The sequence below is a fragment of the Varroa destructor genome, unplaced genomic scaffold (assembly GCF_002443255.2).
Source record: "Varroa destructor unplaced genomic scaffold, Vdes_3.0 BEIS01000001.1, whole genome shotgun sequence".
Classification (NCBI taxonomy): Eukaryota; Metazoa; Arthropoda; class Arachnida; order Mesostigmata; family Varroidae; genus Varroa; species Varroa destructor.
In genome coordinates, this window is record NW_019211454.1 from 8,012,494 (window position 1) to 8,033,957 (window position 21,464).

Here is a 21,464-nt window from a genome sequence, read left to right on the forward strand (position 1 = left end):
TCGGCACTTTTTCCTCTCAGATATCCTTGAAACTTTGCTGATAACAACTGCTAAGAAGCATGTGAAGATTCTCTCAAAATCAATCTAGAAATCTATAAAACTAATCATTATTAAAAACCTTTTATTTGGTACTCTAACATTTTACTTTTGGTAGATAAACAGCCATTCCTCGATACTAATCCTCCTTGTTTTCTCATTGGAGCTAGACCTTTGGGAAAATCGTGCTAACTATAATTTAGGATATATTCAGACTTTTTAAATACACTTAACGTTTATAATAATCGAAGAGGACCTTCTTAAATATTTCTTCAAGTATGTCCATAGCGTGTGACCATGACAAGGGAGAATTAGTGGCATTGTTTAAATTGTGATTGATTCTTTGCGTTACAAAAACTAGTTATGTGCGCTGCCTGCACATCGTAAACTTGCGAAGCACAAAGTCCCCAAGTCCAAGATCGGTGACGAGTAAGAAAAGTAAATTTAATTTCAAAGAATTTCAAAAGAACGAGGGACAAAACGATGTAACGAAGTTGCGTCATTTCCTGACGATTTCGCAAATATATATATATATATATATATCGCGAAGGCAGCTTTTTTTCTAATCCCTTCTACCAACTACTAAGTTAAACGGAGTGGAACTTTAAACGATATTGGGAAAATTGAAGTTTGAACGTTGACATTCTTCTGGAAGGTGTTTGGCCTCCAGCTACATCATATATACAATCTATTGTAACGCTCTATGAAGGGACGAACAACGTTTTCAGAAAAAAACTTACAGTTTCGAGGTAGCGATCTGAGGGGGTGGCCACCTGAAGAAGTTGATTATTGCTAGTAACCTAGGTAGGCAGTAGATATGTCGTGGAGCGTCACCGACGAGATGCACAATGCTACGCAATATTTTGTACAATGAAGAAAATGTGTGCACAAAACGATCGACTTCAAGATGTCTGCGAGGCACAACCATACAGAAAATATAAATTCAAGTATGCGAGCGTCAAAAAAATTTAGTAACTCATACTATCATGACTAAATAGAATCATAAGGTTATGAGACAGGATGCTAACTTTCGAATTGGCCTCATTGATAAATATTCGTAAAGTTAACGAATCGTTACGACTGTTTTTGTCACAGAGAACATTACGCTTTGCTTCAATTGATTTACGATAAGATAAACTTACCTTTACGCACTTTGCCATAGGCCTCCTTCAGGCAACTGGGATAAGTAAATAACTTTCTTTATCGACACAAATATTATAGTTATGTGTTGTTCTGTCCCGAACTGCAAATCGGTTTAGATCATGCCTTGTTTATGTGCGGAAAATCTATTAAAGATCAGAAAAAGTTTAACGTTAACTTGATGCTTTCAGTAGCATAATAACTCGAACATCCGAATGCTTCTAATGAAACACCGTTTCTATATGAGCGGCTTGTCGAGGCCCACGAAGATTTACGACGGTTACAGCCCAAAATTCAGCAATGTATGAGCTTTACTACGATAGTGATGCTATTGTGTCGATACAAATGGAAAGGGGTAAATTTGTGGATCCCCAATACGGTGCCGCTAGACAAATTGAGTAAGGAAGCATATTCTTAGCAGACGTAAAGGTGAGCTGCATCTATATCAGCAATAGAATCATCAGCGTCCCTGGACTGACACGGATGCTGTTTCAACTGAGAATTCGGTTTCGCCTCATCTTCCAAACGAGCTAAGCTACCTATTGATAAGTTTATAATTAATAAAGTGTATATATTTTGTTTAATTATTGATTTAAATATCTGTTGCTCTAAAAAGAGCTAGAAAATCCATGCTTGCGCAAACCTATCCGATTAACCGTAGGATTATTAGACGTTGGACGTTGGAAGGGTAGGACGAACGTACCTCACCGGACTTGACACACTTTCACCTTACCCTTCGTTCAACCACCAATAGTCGTTGAACCAGCTCAATAAAAGAGCCATTGAAGGTTTGCAACCTTCAGTTGTTCTTTTATTGAAGAAAACACATATTCCTTAAGGAGAGCACTGGATTCATCGAGATGCTGCGGTTACAGATATGAATATAGGATGTTCCAGGGATAGTTTGGTGATAATGCCTTCCGTTATTAGACGCTAGGCAGATTGGCGAACAGATATTTCAGCAGACATTGAATGGTAATCTTTTTTCTAACTCTCCACGTAGTGCTCAACTTTGTTAGCTTTACAAAGACGTTTCGTGTTTATTATTTCACATGTGTCTTTCTAGACTTCTATGCATTTCGCGATACGTAAAAGACGACCATAGTTTATTGCGACAGTTTTTGCTAGTGAAGTTATCGAAAGCTATACACTGAATATATAAAAAAAAAAAAAAAGGGCGTAACAAGAGTTGTTTTAATGAACGATTCAATGAGCAATACAGTGAAGCATAGCTCGCAGACTTGCAGACCTCGGTCGAATACACATTTAACCATTTATGCCAATCTCTTAGACGTAAACCTACAACAAGCATGCCTTGAGCTAGAATTAAAATGTTGGCTTCGTTGTCGCCTGCTATACTGTAATAACGCGGGATATCCTTTTCCCAAAATGTCACCTAAAGTTTGTGGGTTTAGATCGATATCAATACACAGGCCTACCGTGTGGATAATATTGGTTTCCTTAGGCCTCAGCTACAGTTGGTGAAATAGGCACAATGGTTCGCAAAGGTGGCCATTCTGTTATACAGAGCGAGACGATGGAACTCGTTTACAAAAAACAGCAAGAGATAGCTCAACAATTTACACAGAAATGTATTCCAAAGCTAGTCCACTTTACCTCGTTGTCCTCCATGAGTGTAGCAATATAGCGGGTTAGATTTCGAAGAACGTGTATTATTCTCAGCGATAAAGTACTTCGGGAGTTGAGACGATAACGCAAACAGGCTAACACGCAAAGATTGAAAATTTTTGTCTTCATAGAAAACCTTTTAGCAATGTATACTGTCAGAATAAAACTAACCAAAAAAAAAGGCCAGATAATAGAAGTACGCTTCTCGAGACGATGAGATGAAATCTAGAATGGTCATATAGGAGACTGGAACAGCAATAACTTCGAAAAAGGCGTGCAAACGCGTGATCATCGCGAGTCTAACGCTGAGTTTGCTACTCATCACCACCAGCTGCCCATTCTACCAATAACCATTACAAGATAAGTTCCGTTTATAAATATACGAACAAGAAATAGCGTTAGACACATCAGCTACCTAATGGTTTGAGCGTTTCTAGGTCTTTTGACCGTCCCTGTAGTGGGACTACAGACTGATTTGGTCTTCCGTTCTTCGATTTACTCGAAATAATGAGAAAAGCAAAGGATAATCATCTATATAATTATCGAAAGAATCGATAAAAAGAAAACTTTGCTCACCTCGTAGAGTCCAGGTCGGTGTCTTTGCAAGGATTCTGATAGGAAAGTCTGATCTAAGTCGCATGCAGTTTTACAGTTACCGCGTAACACGACGAATCCTGATTCAGTACATCCTTTCAGGACAAGCTAGAATGAGGTGTCTGTCCATCTAGAATCTGTCCAGTTTGCTCATTGTATGCTGTCGAAACGGGGCCATCTTTGTTCTCGATACATTCAACTTCACGAGCTAATGACGACCACGGCCACGCAGTTGGACACAGAGAATCGCAGTCTTAGAGTGTGAAATAAAATTACAATTCATTTTAATAGTAATTGTGAATTAATGCATTTTATAGGGGTTGTAAATAAGGATCGTAAAATAAATGGATGGAAAAAGTTTTAAGCCCCTTTTTTATGTTCATCAATTGATGTTGCCATTTGCAGTACTGATCTATGCGCTCTCGCTAGTAATTCATATAATCCTAACCCTATGATAAATTACCTCAACCTGACAACAATGTACAACAATGAGAGTACTATCTCAAAAATGCTTCTCGTACGTAATTTAACTTAAACTGTTGTCAAGTTTGATTTCTTCAATAACGATCTGGCCAAATTACAACGCGTTTTCGCACGTGTGTCTAGTGGAAGCAGTAAAAACGGCAGCGAGAGAGATTAAGCCGTGACAGCAAGACGTGGAGCATGCCAAAAATACATTTTTATGTCAAAAATACAAAATTTTACATGTTGTTTCAGCATTGATTTATATGTGATTAAATCACGCCGCTATAAGCAATCTTCCTCGAAGACCATCTCAGCTACGCATCGCTTTAAACTTGGTCAACTGTTAAAAAATGTGGTAATACCACAATGATTATAGTTTCCATAATCGGTAAGTGTTTTTTTAACAGCTTTTCGCTTTTTGACAACATTAAGTAGACCTACGCATACTATAACCACATTAACTAACTGAAAGCCTTTCTGTCTCTAATTCGATGGGTTCCTTCACATGATGACTTGTTGATATTCATGCACCACTTGGATTAGATCGAATCGAATGTGGCTTTCACTTAAAAGATTTGCCTGTTATTGTCCTTTTCTTCCCTTTGTGCATGATGTCCCAACAGGACAGAGGACGACACCGCACGACGAAAAAGTCCGACTCTCAACGAGTAGACCAGCGATTCTCTTGTCGACCTAACAGACGAACGGTTAGTTAGCGACCTGCTCAATGTCATAGTTATTATTCAGGGTTCCGGCGCTCCTTTCATCCGTTGCTTGCTTTCGGCTTCTCCCTCTTCCACTTCCAGAAGAGAATGGATTTAGCTCATTGTGTCGATTTTTTTTTAGCAGTTCAATTTGTCTTCACACAATCTAGCCCATCCAGCTCTCCACGCTGTATCTTCAGCGGGACGATGTCATTTTCGCATCGATGCAAACTGCAGGAAGGCTGAGATGAGCGTGAGGGAAAATTCAAGCAAGCATGCGACCTTTGCCGAGTGAAGCGCAGTAACAGAATGGATTCGATACATCCTTAGTAACTTTTATTGGCTCCCTTTGAGCCTACTACGAACTTGTGCGCGAGCCTGCAGAGTCATCTTTAAACGTATGGATTCGCATGAGTTATGCAGCACTTATGAAAGTGGACGGCAGTACACCCATCTTTCTCCTGTACTTTATATGTGTGAATTGAGAGGACGTAAAAGGGATTTATTCGACATATGCCTGCTGCTGAAAATATATAGCGTGCATTGCACAACACGATAAAAGTATAGAAAGTAGCTTGCACCTATGCCTAAACTTGCTTCTATAGGGACAGAAAGTAATCAGGAACATACGAAAATGGGCTTCGTCTGCGCGGTATTGAGGTTGTTCTTAATATGAGTCCTATCTGGAGGTTTCTACTTTCAAAGCTGGTGATTGCCATTAAATAATAACAACAACGTAAAATATACTACGACACAAATGAAGTTTTACCGACTCTCGGTGTTAACTGTTTCTGAGCACATTTCCGCAGATAAAAACAACGAAACCCATTGCTGATCTGGTTTCGAAGAACCGTTCCTCTGAAATCCCTATATAACGACCTACAGACTTGAAAACAAGCGACACCTGCGAATTGTAAATAGTGCATTATAAGGCAAAACTTGGCTATTTGACAGCTACAAACAAACAGCTTGATACAAGTTCTGCATTGCGAAATATTTAGGTATCATTTATTTACATCTTGTTCTATGAAATAGGATACGACGGTCCGTAGTTTCAAAACGCAATATGTGTGTGCTCTTTTTGTATGAAATATAATGACCTGCCACCTTATCTGGGAAGCAATCCTCTCAGTATTTGAACATTACAGTGTCTTTTTCTCTCCAAATCAGCGGTCGCATGCGGGACGTTCATCGCGGATGTTTCGAAATTATTCGAAGGCTATGTATATCACCCCTTGAACGTATTTTAACATTCGTACAATACAGCCTGTATTTTTCTAAGTAGAAATGAATTATACTACCTCTACCCCAGCCTCAGGGGGATAATTCAGTAGAGACGCATCATATACTGTTCGTGCCTCGTTTACTGTAACGTTAAGGTAACGTTATTTACTATTCAAGACTACGTGGTTTCAGAAAAATCACTTTCAACGGTACTTCCCTTAACAACACATACGTCCGCATCATTATGTCGTTGTCGATCACAGGGAGTAAGAAAGATAAAGATTTTTTTTTTACTTGGAATCTTTTTCTCTTAGCCAGTTACGCTTGGAGAATGTATACGGATTCTGATCGGTCGAGTAAACGAAAAACGTCATTCAGATTCTACGTCCAGCTGTAATTAGTCCACACTGTATAACAAGGGTAAGCACGCATAACGATTAGGAACAAGCTCCTTACTGCCAACTAACGATCGACTGTGGCAAATGCTCAGCTCTTCCGACTCAAGCATTTCCTTATAATCATATGGCAGTATAGCATTGTAGGTCGCATAGACGAGTGTACAAATTAGTCGCAACGCTAAATATAAAAAATAATTCGATTAACGAGCCCGTCGTTGTTGCTCATCTCTCTTCCAGCTGGAAAACAGAATATTTTCCTTCGATGTCATAGGCAGGTGCCGCGGCCAGTCGGAGTCCTGAGAAGTCTTAGAACTGCAGACTATGTATGGCAAACGTTACTCCATCTTATACACTCAAAGCAACTTCAATGTGTTTGCGCAAAGGGAAAAACCGATAGACGAACTCGATATGATCCTCTACACTAGGCGCCAAAAGTTGTATTTGTCATATGTTACATCGGATGATCCAAGCCATGGCGTATTTGCTATTCTCGAAACGACAATATCTCTCAAGCATCCCAGCGATCCTTCTGCTCATGGTACGCAGATCGCTGGAAATAAGGAAACTTGCGATCCAATGATATGACTGACAATTGTGCAGCTGAACTTTTACATAGAGATCTACTTCTCGCATACAAGTGACCAGAAATCCATGAACTGTCTACGCTTTTCAAAAAAGCCCGGCAACTCCGTTATAGTTTTATTTCATCTAATACTGCTATGCTATTATGATTATTATGCCGTAACACATTCTATTTGAAGTCACTGTACATCAGTAGTCAGCTGTCTTGGTCACGTCCCGACTCCAGTTATGGACGTCAATAGTACTCAATGTCAATTCTTCCGGCACTGCTTTCCGCAGCGTCTTCTATTTAGGAAGGGACATGTGCGTTGCGTCTTGAGTGTCGTATAATTGTCGTTCACGATTGCCATAGCAATTATGTTAACCGTGAAGAATAGAACGAACGCGGTGATCGCTTCTTCAGATCTCAACGTTCGCTAATTGCTGATTTGAAGAAGTATAATTTGACCCATTTATACAAAAAAAAAAAAAAAACTGCTTGAACAGCTATATAGGTGTATTCGAGAAACCCCAGGTAAGTCTACATGCATGACTGCTCCTGATAGACGTAGCTTTTGACCCTATATTAGAAACGTAACATCGCCGCGCAGACTTCTCCGCGCAGAAAAAAAGCTGAATGGGTCTCCCAAGAAACACAAAATTACTATCTGGGGTAAAGCAGCGCAGTGAAGTATCCATGGTCCTGCCATGCAACCTGATAAAGTTGCCATGTCGCAATGGTAAAAACTGATGCTTTCCACTAGCAGTAAAAAGGCCAAATGGGCAGATATTTCTATTAAGTAAGGCATGCAAGGTGTTGCTCTTTGCGTGAATAGATTAAATGGTTTTTATGCGAAACAAAGTATCGCGACAGCACGTCAAACTTTAAGATCATCGTCCTTGAAGGGTACTATAAAATGAAATAATAATATTTTTCTCGGGAAAGATTTAGTTATCGAAAGTTTGGGTAAGCGATTATTTTGTAAACCAGAAATCATGTACTATTATATTTTTTGGGAACCTGGATCAGATATTAGAAATCTAAATGTAACAGATACGATTTCTTCTATAAAAAAAACATGGCAATAATCTACATGTTTAAACGGTATCTTCTTCTGGCGAGCAAAAAAGCCTTTTTAATTCCAAATATGTGCTGAATTTTTTATGGTCATATGGTCAGAGGAAGATCATAATATCCATAATAATAAAAATAAGATAAAAGTGGATGTCACAAACGTGGGTATCTCTGGATTAACAACATGACTCGATTTACGCGTGTACAAAAAAAGCCATCGTCTGCAGAGCAGAGGACAGATATGTATAAAATATGCAATTTTAACGAACGCTTTACAAATCACTTCAAACTTGATAGTGAATGGGTATTAAAAACCCCGTTCTACAAACTGTAAGAACTGCTAAGAAACAGGACGACCCCAATGTACTCATTGCGCTCCATACTTTTTTTTAAAAAAAAGGCTCAAATTTTTAGGTGATGTGGACCTCTTTTCTGAACTGTCGGACTTGAGACCTACTAGATCTATACTCTCTAACCATCAGACATCACTTTCTACCAGTCCAGCTTTCTAATAATAGTTAGTTTTAGAATGCTGATAAAAGCCATATTGTGTATCTACTGGAGCAAATGGCTATGGTCGCCTAATCGACCACCAGGTTATTATCCCCCCACCGCATTAATCTGACTACCCATTTCACAGTCACATACGCAAGGGTTGATCTGACAAGTGCAAGGATAATGGCGGCTTTTGGACCTTTATCATAATATGTATGTGTATGTTCTATTGGGCCCAGCGAAATTCGTCCTTTAGTATTCTACTACTTTTTACCTAAATAGATTATAATTATCGTCAATTCACTACCAACCACATTTTTAAAACAGTAGCGTTTTATGTGGGCGCGTGGACGCTCGCGAGATAGAACGCATCCACTTACTGCTACATATGCAATCATTGGAACCTGAGAGGCTATTTTTAATTTCCATATACGCAAGATACTTCGAAGCACTTTATTTTCCTGTAAATATCTTCATTTCGTTACGAGATGATTAATTTATCTTATATTGAATCGTCTTCATAGGTTCATCGCTTTCGCTAACATGACTGAAAACTTTTTCTTTTTTTTTTCGGCCAGATCGCGAAGTTTCTATCGATATCGGAAATTTCTACCCGTCCGTTCGCCGGCGGTTTTATCAACAGGTGCGCGAACACTCCACTCCTCATCTTATGAAAGGTCTTCGACATTGCCTTCTCGTATTGCGAAGCATAGAATTTTCAAAATCTTCGTTCGGTAAACTCTTAAATCCTCAGAGGCACATTATTTAACTATATAGCTCAGACTTTCCAAATCAGTGTTAGATTTAATAAGTAATATATAGAGGAGAGGATTCGTATTGAAAATTAAGCATTAATTACAGCGAAGACACGGCCACATACTTATGAGACTTAAAGCTTTACAATGCTTTCTCAAAATTTATTTAGGGACAGAGCTGCAAAGTGTTCGGCCAATCACGAAAACGGCCGCATATGTTATGTAGAGTTTTGAAAAAGAAAACGCAGCTTTTTGAACGCGCGCAAAAGATACGCAGCTCTATATGCTTCATTTTCTTCACCGCCTTCGAAATTGTGCATGTCGGGCGTCTGCGAAGCAAAAGTCTGCGACGAAACATGTTGCAAAGGTCTTATTTGTCCTGGCGCAATTCTGTGCTGTGTCAGTACTTCGAAGCATCGTTACCCAATAGAAAACCAATATTTTTCGTAGCTCCATGTCCTATGTAAAGTTTTCGAAAAATTTAAAATAACAAGTTACAATCAAAAACAGAACGAGGCCCAATCTAACGGAGTCGTGGCGGGCGTCCCTGGGTACCGGAGTCGCAAAGTCATCTTCTCGTGATTGGCACTCCCGAAGAGAGACTGAATCGCTCATTGAATAAATAGCCGTACTTGTCATTAGGTAGTGTAACAGCTGATGAATAAGCCATAGAGCCTTCATGACAGCCTTCGAAAAATCCTTAAAGTAGATTAAGAAATGTTCGAAAATTATTTTTCCGTATGAGTGTTCCTTACTACTATCTGCCTCGAATTCCTCTTACCCAGCATCCTATTTAAGCAGACCTGGCCAACCAACGATACTTTTGAAGGGTAGTTTTCGTGATCGACGATTAGTAGTTAACGCCATCCTATTTTTCGTATCCAGGTCAGCCTGCTAGGCCCACCAACCAGCGTGTGGGCCAACTGAATAGAACGTTTTTCATTGGGTACACCCGACAAGAGATATCTGTGCTGAGAAAAGGGTGACGTATATCAACGAAATTACTCATTGGGCATACGGGGGGAATAGTGGATGACGCAAGAAGAAAGTGTTCGAACGATTCTTTTTGACACAATCATGATGCCGACACCCTTTCCGTACTATCAAATAGTTTTTACCCATAATATCTGAATAGAATTAGTAAGTTGATGAAAAAATACTACTAAATAAGTGGACGCAGAAATAATTGTGACAATCTAATAAACGTTCGGTAATCGTTAAGTTAAAAAAACTGCAAAGCTAAAAACTGGTATACACTAAGGATCGAAAACATTGTTAAACAACTTTTGCTGTCATTTTCGCTGCGGTCTGTTTTGATCGACTTGGCCCTATTTAGACGTAAATTCAACATCTATTTTATGGGAACTTTATTCTGAAATCTCCCAGCACAGGTTTTTAGATAATCGGCAACCTACACACACACACACACACACACACACACACACACACACACACAGACACGCTGCCTCGGACCAAGGTTATTTTATTAATAATAATATCGGCGTTCACTCAGAAGCTTTTTATATTAACTGTGTCATTCTAGGCACGCCCAAACAATGAAACCTTCGACCTGAGGCGAACCAGTTTGGCGTAGATCACATACGATTTATTAGACAGCGTTTGTGATTGATTGGAAACCTTCTGCCGTACAAAGAAGAAAGCTTACAGGGACGCCGTTTGTTTATTTATAGAACAGAATGCCACTTGATGGTTGTTTCCATTTTACTAGGCGGATGTTTGTATTTTTCGTTTGTTCATGGTGGTAAAAGAACACTTACAGGCCATGTTTAGATGAACTATATCTATACGCTTGAAGCCGGGTGTCGAAAGCAATTGGACTAGCTTGATTTTTTTAGAAAAATCACTTTATAGCTATGATATCGATGGCAACGCGAAATATTGCCTTGACGACCCTCTATCTTCGAGTCAACGCATAGGCTATTTTAGGTTTTTTTTTTTTATGAGATATTGGTATTACGCTGTGCATTGGATATCTGCATGCGCAATAGTATTGTACACTAATAACGTGTTATTCTTCTACTCATCCTGCAAATGAGAGACGGCTGCTAATCCGCTAGAGATACGCAGCGAATTCTAGCAATGACTGATCGGCAGTAGCCCGTTTAGCGGAACCCATTTTGCATTTTGTGTTAGATTCATGATGCATAGTAATTAATTTTCAATGGACTTATTATGATTAAGCCTCTCAGTCTGTGCAGGCGCTGCGTGCCCTTTTTGTGCCTGTGCAAATTTGCGGCTTTAGGTACTGCGTGATTTCTTCTTCACAGGACAAAAGTGGCCTAATGGGTCTTTCGCTTCATAGTCTCGTTTTCGTCTTCGTTCGGTAGTTGAAGGCGCAGGAGCCGGAGTGCTCTATAGAATTTGATGGCTCTCTTGATCTTTGAGACGATCGAGTGAAAATGTCTCTACATGTTGCTGTAAAATGAAACTTGTGTTGTTGACGAACAGCGACGCCAGTTACGAACGACTGAATCTGGTGACGTACGTACATATATGTCCAATGTTATTTTGCTTTGCTGAATTAATCAGTAGCTCATCTGCTAACAACGACTGGCCGGACCAATAAGGAAGAGCACTGCTCAGTAGGTCTGGCCTATATTCGTATAGGAAGCTTCGGTTGGCGTTATGTCGCAATCTTTAAATCGTCATTTCATTATTAAGTAGTGCAAAAGCACAGGGGTCAATCACTTGCGTAAGAGCCTTCGTTTGCTATAGAGATTTGCTTCGTTCGGGAAACAAATGGACATAGTCTTTTTCTTATTTGTGTTATGGCCATTTCTAGGATGACGCTGGATGGAATTTCTCGTAAGCGTATTGCGTCTAGATAATTATATAGTATTTAAGTTTAATTTAGGCCATACAGGATGTATACTCCTCAACAAGTCCCGTCTATTCAGTTCAGCATTGAAAATGGGCTCGGTTCCAATTGGAATTGAAAGTACATGCAAAACAAGTAAAAACGTACTCGTTATTTAATTGGTATTTTCGTACTGAGATATTGATGACTTTTCTCCAATAGAGTGGAGCGTCAACAACGCCTGAAGAAAGCTTATAAGCAAGTGCAATCAATATAACCACCTAACTGATGTCTATCGATTGAAAATCAACTGAATCATGATGGGCACCGTTGGAGAAGCTCAAGAGACATATAAATGTCTGTTGAACTCTACCTAGCGCCTTCATATAGAAAAAATATTACGAAAAATACGAGACGACCCTAGAAGCAACTGCTTCCGGCAATAGCGAGCAGTCAAGAACGTTGCTCACAGAGAAAAAAAAGGTAAACATCCATGCTTATAGGGCGCTTTACAAACCTCCCGTCGTGAATGATCATTTTTATGGTATTCGTAAGGGGTCAGGTCCACACATGCTGAAATCGATTACCTGCCCAACTCGTCCTATTCTTATTTTTCGAACACTCACTCAATCTGCGTAATCCTGTCTCGGCTTTAAACTTGACAACGGTTTTAAAGAACCCTCGAGCCTTTTGCATACATTACGCTTTCACCCGAGTGTGATTACGCTACGAGGCTAATAAAAACGCAGAGTAGTTTTTATGCGACAGAGTATAGAAGAACCGTGAAACAGCCACGCGTACGCGTGTATTGTTATTCGTGTCGAAAGAAATCGAAGCTGTTTTTTTTTCGCACGACAATTTTGTTACCGAGTGAAGTGAGTGATGTCTGCAGGATAGCGTCGCCCGAAACGAAACAAGTAACAGTGTACATAACTTATAATACTTCATACCCAGAAGCACTATATATACGGAAAGATAAAACGTCTCGAACGAACGTAAGACGTTGATGTTTTGCGTCACGTGCGTAAGTCGTACGAAGATAAATACAAAAATGAGAGAAAGTCAAATTGCGAATTGGCGGTACCAGTGACGTTGACAGCAACATAAATTCGAAAAAAAAATTGGAGACGCAACTTAAGTTTCTTCTAGAGATTTTGTCGAGAGATTCAGATCGACCATTGACGCCTAAAGTTCGTTGCATATATTCTAGTTTACCTCAGATCGGATTTGCAAGATGGCCTAAATGATGGTACTTACTGAAAAGTGTTATTCAGTCACGGTGCGGTTTAACGGATGAAATGTTGAGGTGATTAGTAGGCCCGATGGACTGCTGCCTTTGACATGGTCTACGCTGAGCGGTTGTGTTGGCTGGAAATGACTGCTTAAGTACATTTTCCCGAAGAGACGACAAATTTATAGATACTTAAAATACATTAACTTTCAAGTTGAAACTTGATTCGCATCTTCATCAAATTCAAATAAATTAAGCAAGGTCTTCGTGCTTTTCTAGAGCATTGATAGCCGGTCAACATGGATTCAACACGACCTTAACGTAAGGCAGAAAACTATGTTCGGTTTTAGGCCTTTTGCATCAATTGTTTCGCCTAGTTCTCCACCGAAATTCGCATAGGTACCAACAGCGGCCAAAAATTTCTACAGAAGCTATAGATAATAGCTAAAGACTATTTAACCAGTCCAACATACATCGCAATGTTTTTGGACCACCGCTAACCTTTTAAAAACGAGTGCATCCGACGATAGGCTTGTACGTCGGTTACGTACTGTATTAAAACCAGCTAGGATAGCGAGGATCCTCGCCACGATTTCTCGCGCGGACTGATTTATACGGTTTTGCGCTAATCTGCTATTTGCTTTTTCTCAAAAATGCTCTTCAAGGTTGACGATTAAACGAATAAGTTAACAACACAAAAATCGTGGTCTCGTGTTTATATTGTTGACCACTTTAAGTAACAGTTATACTGTGATAGATATTACTACGGTGTGTCGGAAGATGGCAGTGGTCGTAACATTCGAATGCACAACTTTTTGCTCAGAAATGACCCAATCGTTTGTTCCAGTTGAGTATATCATTCTAATTCAAATTGTTCCCCTCGAAGTGAGCTCCGTTGGGTGCAATACACTTATGTCGCTACTTATTTTTCCAGTCTTCTAAACGCTTTTCAGATTCGATCGTCTCGGTTAGCGATTTTCCATTTAGAGACTTTCTTGATATATTTCTTAATATTTGGGAGTAGCAAAACGTCGTAGAGGACTAAGCCCGGCGAATACAATGGTTGGAAGAATTAAAGTTTCTTGCAAAAACTGCGCGTAGTGATGTGTGAGCCGGTGCATTATCGTAATGAAGAACCCAGGCCTCGTTAAACAGTCCTGTCCTTTCGCGTCACACAGATCCGCGTGAAAATTCTGGGTTGTACTGTTTGGTCGTCGTGGCGACATTAACTCATGATGAATTTTGGACGGTCGAAGAAAATCGTGAAGACCGCCTTCGCTCTCATCGGTGACTGTAACGGGCCTTATAGGATCAGGATCGTCTTCTATGGATCGTAACGCTTGCACGGCCTGGTTGTCGGGGCCTATATTACACTGTCTGGTTTCCGTAGACACTGTGAGACATATGAAGAGTATTAGGAGAGTATTGGTTTTATTTGTTACGTAAAATCTTATGGATCTTATGAATTGCTGAGTTGAAGAAAAGATACAGAACGTTTAATACATAGAATTACTCAATTCACCAAAAAAATCCGCCGCTTATGAAATTTAACCTGTGTATAATAGAAGCTTTATTTTTGCTAAAACGAATGAAATTTACAAACAATCGTTCAGTGGTGGCAAAATTTGGACAACTCAACAATTTTTTAAAAAAACGGTATATCTACAAGTAAAAACTATGTGTTGTCTGTAGACTAAATTCAGTGAGTTTCTACCTGGACCTATATGAACATATACTAGTTAGTTAATTATATGACGACGAAAGCTGAGGAGAAGCAAAATACGGTGTGGACCAATTACCAAAGCTAAATTTCTAGCCGGTCATTTAATCATTGGTGGCCAATCTACAAATATTATAGACCTTCGGGTGGGCTTATTAAATCGGCAAGAGTACATTGCAGTGCCTCGTATAATTAGATTCGAAATTTTTTGTGACGGAAATTAGTTTTTGTTTAGAATCGATCATATTTTATTTGAGCGTATCGCATTTATACGGATCGCTAGTAGTGCGCGGACCATTCTTTACGCGGACCTTCGGCGTTCGCCCCTTAGGCGAATGGGTAAAAAGTCTTTTGGGTTCCTACCTTGTTTCTTTCCCGTGTGCGATATAAGGTTCTGCGAAGGTTTCCACCCTGTCAAGTCGTCTGTTCAATTGAGAACTCTCTACAGATTACCACCAAATCTCTTAGATACCGGTAAATGTTAAACACAGTGTTGTATTTGTAAAAACAATCTTGCTTCACTTGTTTTATAGCTTAACTATTTACACGCAGGGCAACATGTGTCTCTATTTATCAATGACAAGATGTGGACCATCAATCTCTTTCAGTCGAAAATCTAATAGTGCAAGCCATCATGGGGTTTTAAATTCCCCGCAAGCACCATCTTTGCCCAGTTTTTCGCTAGATCAAACGCAAATAACGCTTCACGCTGCTATCAGGCTATATCCGCCAGATCGTTTGTGTCTGCGTATAAAAGAACACAAGGACGTAGACGCTGTATGCTATAATGGAGCAGCCAACGGAAATGATGGCGGCAAAAGTTGTTGAACGTATTTCCACGAACTATGCCTTCGGTATGATCAACAACTACAGTTTCTGGCTGATCATCACTGGGTTAGTGACGGAGCTATTGTGGGCGGCGTATTGCACGCTATATATCAGTGCAAAGGCTATTCACTTCTCGCCGGTCATATCCTGTCTGCTATGCTGATCAAACATATTATACATATAGTGTATGCTATCCATAATAAACGCCGCGTACCCTGAATGGTTTACGGTGAGATGAAGCCCCAGAGGCAACGTGAACCAGGCCAATAGCCGGATAAGTCTAACATTCGTAAGAACGACAAAATCTTTTGAGTAAGCTGTTGTGTACGCAACCGCTCGATGCAACGGACGAGCGCGCATCGTGAATATTGACCATTTGACCACCATTGAACTGCTAATATAAGGAAGATACGTACGTAGTTATATTTAAGACGTCGCGCTTAAAAAAAAAACGTTTTTTGCGCGTCGGTCGTATTTTAAGCACGTTCGATAAATGACACACAGAAACTGAATAAACTCCGTATATTCGCAGGACTGTGGAGCAACCAATGCCTTAGTGCAACAATCAGGGCACTGATAATAAGCGAAGCGTTTGCCTATAACACTCAGAAACATGCAGACGCATTTTTGTTTTCCACGAAAAATTATACTGATGGAAAAGGCGATAAACAAAGAAATTTGCTCCTGTGCTAGGTCCTCCCACATTGTTTATATTGAATGCTGTTTTCTGATGCCATGCTAAGCAGCAGTATCGTGGTCTGTGGTGTAACGATTAGTATAATAAGAAAACTGTTATGTCTAAGTCAAATTTTACCCCACCTGATTGCTAATACTATAAACATATAGTGGTATCGTGTTCTCGAATCGTATATATATCGAGCGAATAGTAGGTACGGAATTAAGACCCCCCCCCCCCCCCCCCAGTAACACTTCACGAGACCATTATCACGAATGAGAATAAGTTAAATCTCTAATGAAACACATGCGTAAGAGTTACGTCAAACGCTATATTACTTCCACGAAAGACAATAATAGGCTTCGTTGCCTTTTAAACGCGTTCTCCGAGATTTTCTCGAAACTTTAATTAATCCTTTGTAAACCATACATCATACCAATAACTGGGATGGCAACAATGCTTCTTACAGCCTTCTATCTTGTGAGTACCTTTACTACACCAAAGCCTTGCTTCACCCTTTGTGTGGGTGGTAGAGGTCTGGTAGAGGAACTCATCCACACGAGTGGATGAGTTCCTCTACCAGACGAAGCTACCGTTATAAGCACCCGGGGATTCATCATCTCATTATTGAGGTGATTCCCCTTCTCTGTGCACCTGGCACCAGCCACTCATTCGACTCTGGTTTGACAGTGCCACTCCGATGTCCTCCATTTGTTGGCTAAACTATACAGCCCTTAAAACGCTGGCCCACTAGTATCTAATACGTTATATTTCCCTGCGATTGTTTTTCGGTTGTGCCGTCACCGGGTAGACTGTGTCTGTTTAACAGAAGACAGAAAACATTGACCCCTTCGTTCTGCTCTGCCAACTATAGTACAATGCAACGATGCCGGTAGCCTTGACCAAACGGCCACACGCACACTCACGTCCCGCATGCACGTGCATGAGAACGTGCTATTAGCATCCTCTTCTCTTCGCTTTAGCACTACATATCTAAGAGCGCGACGATTCATCTAAATGAATGGCATGCATAAAACACTGGTTCCTTGTTTCCTCAAAAGGCTGGGCATACAATTGGGTTAGGGGAAGAGGCCACTAGATGACCAAGGCATGGACGGCGCGCTCGTAGGCGCAGCTTATTTGCGTAGCCTCTGTGACAATAGCGCATTCGTGACTATGTTTCTACGTGACTGTGTTTGATGATGTGGGAAGAATCGTATTGGCAGCATCATCTGAATTTCAAAGAAACGAAACACGTTTCTGGTTGATGCAAGATTTTTGTGAACTAATGTAATAATTGAACATAATGTGGTTCCCGTTATTGCATATGTTGTCATATTGGTAAAGAATATATGACAGGTAAAGAATATGGCAGTGTGGCATATGCAACCAATTCTTTGGTACCCCTTCGTAATTACGGCAGTTACATACTTGCCTTCTCTGGCGTATAACTGTTATATAACGGCTATACCCCAGAAAATTAACCAGAAAAAGTTAGATTTAAATATTTCAGTCAAAGATGCTACACAAAAGATAACAGACACCATGTCACAAGACTCGGCGTATTGTAGAATTTGCACAAAATTCTTGTTTGTTGTAACCTGAAATTCGAGAGATATGCTCCATGTATCGCGCTTGGATTCAGACTTTATGTACTTGCATTCCGTAAAACGTCAATCCATTTATCATATATAATATTGATGCTTAAACGACGTTTTCAGCGTTGCCCTTTTTGAAGTTCAGCTTGACTACATCTTTCTTTAAGGAAGGAAGGAAGGGGATTTTTATTTATTACCTGACTGAACATGTCGAAAATATGCCAGACGATCCCTTAGATGCGAGCCAAACTATGGCGGAAAGTAGCTTCGAGGCATTAAATCTCCCGCTTTCGCAACAAAGCTGTTGGCTTACTCATTTGCTGAGACCATGCGTCCTGGGCTGTATCCTGTCTTGGCAATAATGTTATCTACCCTTAGATGTAAATGTAACAGCTGGCCGCAAGAGCATTTCTAAATACTGCCGTTACATTTGAAGCACAAGGGGACTAGACGGAAATTCATTTCGTTTGTTTTGATGATGTTCGTGTTCATCTGTTTCCAGACACTGAAGTGATGCTGTTTCCAGTTCGCGCTTGCAGATCTGCTTTGAAGCTCTGCGAAGATAATCTGCATGGACGAACAAATGTACCATTGAGACGTTGTACCAATCGTACACATACAAAACAGGTAGCAAAGATGACACTGGGCAATTCTGGTGAATTTCGTTAGTTTGTCTTCTAATTCGACGGGATGTCTATAAGAGCCTTGGATTATCTTATATAAGCCCCAAGTATGTTTCCCTACAGGTCTAAATACCGAAATAGCCTAATCGATTTTTTTCTAGTAGATTGGGTCGAACACTTTTACCGTATAGACGCACGTTCGACAATTGGGCACCAGTTCTCAGCCAGCTATGAATTCCAATATATTTTTCGGAATACTCAAATGATTTGTTTATGATGATGACGACTCAAATGATGATCGTTTGATTTTGCCCACGATTTGAAGATGTGACTCTCCTGACAGTATTGGACAGATCTCGTTTACCGCTATCTCTTTCATAGGACGGAATAAATGGGGCAAATAGTTTTGCCACATATTTGGAATTTGCACGGATGTGAAAATTTTGTTTAATAATCTAGTGGGCATTGATATTGATTTGGTGCGACCCTTTATTATGGTAATTTCTATAATCTTTCGTAACATCGTCTTGAGAAGAATTGAAACCTTCGCCTTATTAATTTAGCGCTCGTTGCCTTCTTTTCTCCAAGGGGATATTTTGCGATTTGTGTGCTTAGTGTGATCTGTAAGCGGCGGATGGCTATAGAAGACAGTGGTGTATACAACGTCACCCGCTTGAAGATCTATTGAAAATTTCATCTGGCAGGGGATGAAATTGTACGAGGATAAAATAATCAAGGTGTGGGGACATGATCTCGGCAAATTTAACTTAACTGTCCGGTGAAGAACTTCATACTGCTCAGACACCTGAATTTTTGCAATTATAATTATCGCCTAAAATGAATTGATATCGTTAATTAGTTAATTGTGTTCTCATTTAGTTAATTGTCTTCCACGCGTGCATAATCTTAATTCTAGTAAGTTTGCGTGATCTGACTATGTCTAAGTTTATTGAAAATGTTTTCAGGAAATATACGAATAGAAAGAGCAATTTTTTAGCTATTTGTTCGTAACTTGTAGCGTCATACGAAGCCATGTGCACACTTACTTCCAACTTCTTCGCTAAAACATAGTCGAAACGTTTTTTTTGGGTACAGGTACAAATAATAACAGCTTCCAATAGCTAAACATAATGTTGTGCAAAAACGTAACTTAGTAAGTAATCGAAGTGAACATTATTGTACTGATAACGTCAATTTTCAAAGTAACATCGACAGTTATGACTCCTCTAAAATTGCCGGCGGATTCAAATTGATAAATCGTTGAGCTGATATAAGGTAGAACAATATTTTGTGCCGCGTTAAGCAGTCGATATAGGCATTTTCTTTTCTCCACAGTATTGAAAAATGTTGTATATCGTATTTTATAGGAATATACTGGAGGAATTTTTGTAGGAAATAACCAGGGGGTTTCAGATAGTTAACGAAGGACGTGTACCCTGTTCCTTGTGGTACAGTTTATTTAATATCATACACGAGGATGGAAAAATATATTGATATGACCCAGGGGGTCGTCTGCTATGAGAAGCTGCTGGACGTGCTGCTGGAAAGCGTACCAATCTGGTCAAACGCATTTCCACCACAGGTTTATTGAGATGAATCGTTATCATTGATTCTTATGATATTATAAAGGTTACCTTTCTTATTTAAATTTTCAGCCTAATTATAGCTCACACAGATACAAAGATGCAGACACTTGCAATGAGCTACGTTATTACAATTACAAATTCAGTTACTACGCATGCTGTAGATAACTGTTTCACAAGCGATTTCTATACGCTTCAGCTTTATCGTTTTTTTTTTTTTTTTTTTTTTTTTGTTTTTAAAGAACCGGAGTTACAAATAAACGAGTATTGTATATAAGTACAGACTCTTCCCTGATAGGTAGGCACGATCCGTCGTTTTACCCCGAAAACTAGCTTGTTAAACCTAAATCCTATTTTACGAGTATCTGTTTGGATAGGAATAGTAAGCACTTTGTCAACTCAGTTCGTATTACTACTCCAAAATCGAATCCATCTATGTGGCTTCTAGGGTATTACCTCTATAATCTTGATAAATAATCAATTTTTCATTTATGATGATATTTTACCAGGGATTAATTATTCAAGTAAATGTGTGCATATGTACAAGCGTATCATAGTCGCTTAGAGTAATCATTCGTCACAAAATGATGTAACAAAGTATACTTACAAACAAGTGTACTTAACTTGCGTATTAACTAGCACGTAACATACAAATCTAATAAAATTTCTTTTTACAGATAAGTAAATCTACAGGTGTTGCTTTGTAGTCGATCTGTGCTTAGGTCAATTTTAGAACAGGGCGAAACGATTCGGACAAGTCCATGTGGCCTTTGTAACCGACATCGCAGATGCAACACTAAGAATTATGGCTATAGCGGCTCAAAATTTGTGTCAACCCTTAGCTGTCTGCAGTGGTAATGAGTGAACTGACCTTTGCAAGAGTGGCAAGTAGAGGCGGGCACAGCCTTAGCGACTTCAAATGTGAATCATTCATTGGATGCAGGTTGGATCATGTATACATTAAAATGTGCCGAAGGAGAAGAACCTTCAACATCTTTCAACCGAGGAAACCCAAGGAAAAGCTTCAACATCGTAATTTAATCAATATGTATACATTTCTAAGGGGGGTCAGCTCACGTCCTGTTACAGCTGCTTGAAGTTCATCGACCCCTGACCTGCGTATTTTTTCCAGAAATGCAGCCTCATGCACGTGGAATCCTTCTTGCTGCTCGTTGACTTTTAAACAAAAACATACTTAAAAAGGTAATACTGGAATTATTGTTGCGTAACATTTTTAACCAAAGAATAACAACTTGCACGTAGTCATTATTTCCCCTCTCTACTTACGGCTGCGGTTCTGAGATTTGATCA

At 39.7% G+C, this 21,464-nt stretch overlaps 1 long non-coding RNA gene across 1 annotated transcript; it reads left to right on the forward strand.

Moving 5' to 3' along the window:
- Window positions 1-1,445: 1,445 nt before the first annotated feature.
- On the forward strand, window positions 1,446-20,308 carry LOC147758200 (uncharacterized). Its single transcript, XR_015319483.1, has 6 exons — window positions 1,446-4,252; window positions 4,488-4,571; window positions 6,107-6,212; window positions 6,428-6,728; window positions 8,900-8,964; window positions 18,450-20,308. It is a non-coding gene; the product is annotated as an uncharacterized LOC147758200 (long non-coding RNA).
- Window positions 20,309-21,464: the final 1,156 nt, after the last annotated feature.